General features: G+C 28.3%; 1 pseudogene across 1 annotated transcript; it reads left to right on the top strand.

Moving 5' to 3' along the window:
- Positions 1 to 1,907: 1,907 nt before the first annotated feature.
- Positions 1,908 to 2,790, top strand: LOC308128361 (annotated as a pseudogene). Its single transcript has one exon. The product of its transcript is annotated as an uncharacterized misc_RNA (transcript).
- Positions 2,791 to 3,742: the final 952 nt, after the last annotated feature.

The following is a 3,742-nucleotide window of genomic DNA, read 5'->3' as shown; positions in this document are numbered from 1 at the left end:
GGCGATAAATTATTTACATTCAGAGAGAGTTATTCATAGAGATTTAAAATTAGGGGAATTTATTTCTTTCTGCAGGACTAAAGATAAAAATTGGAGATTTAGGGTTGGCTGCTTTGTTGGAAAATTGATAGACAAGTCCGGAGGACAGTTTGTGGTACTCCTAATTATATTGCCCCAGAAATTATAACTGATATGGGTCATGGTTTTTAAGTGGATATTTGGAGTTTTGGTGTAATTGCTTATACTATTATGGTTGGTAAGCCACCTTTCTAAACTGCTGATATTCAATAAACATATTAAAGGATTAAAATTGCTAAATATTAATTCCCATATAATATATAGATTAATCCATAGTGTAAGTAAATCATATATAATACTTTGGTAGTAGATCCTAGTAGGAGACTAACTGCTCAATAATTACTTTAACTACCATTTTTCAATGATAAAATTCCTATTAGTATGCCATATTCAACTTTTAGCATGTCCTCCATTAAACTTCCATTTTTAATATGAGGATAAAAGAAAGCCAAAAACAATATAGAATAAAATTTAATTAAAAAAATAAACAAAAAAAGAAAAAAGTTTTTCTTCCATTCAACAATTATGTAAACAATGAATGATAAAAGCAAACAATCTTTCCGAAAATAGACAAGTAAGTAAAAAAGTGCATAGCGTACAATCAACATTAAATCGTTTGCAGTACGTCCATAAACTAAAAAATAATATTCTCTATGTAAAAAACTATAAAGATATATAATTTGATAATGAGCAACAGGAGCAGGATATATGCTCAGTAATGGCTCACTAGGATTATTATACCCTGGAGAAAAGGGAGCATTAACATTGGGAGTATAAAGTATATTATTTTATTCCAAAAAATGTGGAGCAAGCAGTGGATATTGGAGGAACAATAGTTCAATCCATAATTATTAAAAGCAAAAAGTAATTTGATATAGTTAGCAAATTATTTTAATTGTAATGTACTAAATAATCAATAGAGAGTTTATGTTAAAAAATATATGAAGGGAGATGATTATAGAATTTTTAAATTTAATAAAAATATTTTGCAAGTTGAATTTAAAGAGAAACAAAGAGTTGTTTTTATTATTGACTAGAAAATTGTTTTGTTTATTAATAAGAATTAAGTACAGTAATTTAATGCATTTAAGTTAGGTCATTATAATAAAGATAGAAATATTGCTAATAAAATCAGATAGGCAAAATAAATCATTGAGAAAAATAAATTTATTGAGAAACCAAGCGAGAAAAATAAAATTAGCATCTAAATAGAATAATTTATTGTAGTCGCAAAAAGATTGCAAAAAATGCTAAAAGTTGTAAAAATATTATAAAAAAAAGTATTATAGTAAAAAGCCAAATAATAATACTATTAATAAGAATGTAATGGGGTGTAAATCAAAAAGTAAAAATAAATTTGTAGTCAGCAAGATATAGTCTTAGAAACATTAAAAGATGATCAATTTTGATAATATAAATATTTACATATATAAAATTTTATATAAATTTATTAGATGTGTAGCATTTATCTTATTTTATTTTATCTATTCACATATATATAATTATTATGCTTATAAAGATTTATTTACATTGGAATTCATATTGTTTAATCCGTCAGGCAATATCCAAGTAGAGTACATGATTTATTATATTTTATTATTCATCATTGTACTTTATACTAATATTATGCATCTAAATCTCTCTTTATTTGATTATTTATTTAATAAAATTTATAGTTGTTAATTAAATTATAATAAATTTCACACGTGTGAAATTCATTTATAAGTTGAAGAAAACTTAAATAAAAATAATAAAAATGATATATTTTATCTTAGCTCTACTCTGGACGGAAGTTAAGAGTGAATAATAGAAGTTAGAATGTCCCATAGTAGGAATAGATTTAGGAACAACTTACTCTTGTGTGGGCATTTACAAGAACAGATTAGTCTAGATCATTCCAAATGAATTAGGAAACAGGATTACTCCATCAGTGGTAGGATTTACTGAGGAAGATAGATTGATAGGTTAGGCAGCTAAAAATCAGGCAACTGTAAATCCATCAAGAACTCTTATATGATGTAAAAAGATTGATAGGAAGAAGATATGCTGATGCAACTATTCAGTATGATAAGAAGTACTTGCCTTATGAAATAATTGATAAGGGAGGTAAACCATATATTCGTGTAGAGGCAATCAAAGGATAAACCAAAACTTATGCTCCTGAATAAATATCAGCTATGGTGCTCACTAAAATGAAATAGATTGCATAAAGCTTTTCAGGAAAAAAGATTAAGAATGCCATTGTCACAGTCCCTGCTTATTTCAATGATGCTCAAAGGCAGGCAACAAAAGATGCAGGAACTATTGCAGGTCTTAATGTAGTAAGAGTATTAAATGAGGCCTACTGCAGCAGCCATTGCCTATGGCATGGATGAAAAATAAGAAAAAAATATTTTGGTGTTCGATTTGGGAGGAGGAACTTTTGATGTTTCTATATTAACTATTGATCAAGGAGTTTTTGAGGTTATTGGAACTCATGGAGATACTCATTTAGGAGGAGCCGATTTTGATCAGAGATTAATGGACCATTTCATTAAAATTATTAAGAATAAACATCATAAAGATATCTCTGGAGATAAAAGAGCTATTCAAAAAATTAAGAGAGAGGTCGAAAAGGGAAAAAGAGCTTTGTCTAGTCAACACTAAACCAAAATTTAGATTGAAGATATTTATGAGGGAATTGATTTGTCATAGACAATTACTAGAGCTAAATTTGAAATCTCTTTAAGAAAACATTATAACCTTTACAATAAGCACTTGAAGGATCCAATTTAAAAAAAAATTAAATTGATGAAATAGTATTAGTAGGTGGTTCAACCCGTATTCCAAAAATCCGTCAAATAGTGAAGGATTTCTTTAATGGTAAATAACCAAATACTGGGATCAATCCTGATGAGGCAGTTTGTTATGGAGCTGCAGTACAAGGAGGAATTATTTGTGGGGATGGTGTTGATGGATAAGAATTAGTTATAGTTGATGCAACTCCTTTATCATTAGGTATTGAGACTGTTGGTGGAGTTATGACTAAAATTATTCCAAAGGGATCATTCATTCCAACTAAAAAAAGTCAAGTTTTTACAACTTACCAAGATAACCAACAAACTGTTACAATAGCAGTTTATGAAGGATAAAGGCCAATGGTTAAAGATAACCATTTATTGGGAAAATTTGATTTAACAAGTATTCCTCCTGCCCCTAGAGGACAACCACAAATTGAAGTTACTTTTGAAGTTGATCAAGATTCTATCATGTCTGTGTCAGCAGTGGAGAAAGGAAGTGGAAAAAAAAACCATATTACTATTTCTAATGATAATGGAAGACTTAGTCAAGAAGAGATTGATAGAATGTTGAGAGAGGCAGAATAAATGGCAGATCATGATAAAATTGTTAAAGAAAGGATAGATGCTAAAAATTCATTAGATAGTTATATCTATTCTATTAAATCCTCTTTAGAAAATAAATTAAAAGGAAAACTTAGTAGCTCTGATCAATAGACTGTTGAAGAGGCTATTAAAGAAGCAGAAAATTGGCTTAATTCCAACCCAGAAGCAGAGAAAGAAGAATTTTAATAGAAATTGAAATAAGTACAAAAAATTTGTGATCCTATTGTCTAAGCTGGTATGGGTGATAAATAAAATTAAAATCCAGATACTGATAACATAGA

Source organism: Lipophrys pholis (assembly GCF_963383615.2).
Source record: "Lipophrys pholis genome assembly, contig: SCAFFOLD_160, whole genome shotgun sequence".
Taxonomy (NCBI): Eukaryota; Metazoa; Chordata; class Actinopteri; order Blenniiformes; family Blenniidae; genus Lipophrys; species Lipophrys pholis.
Note: the sequence above shows the minus strand (reverse complement) of the source record. Positions and strands in the feature narration are given on the sequence as shown.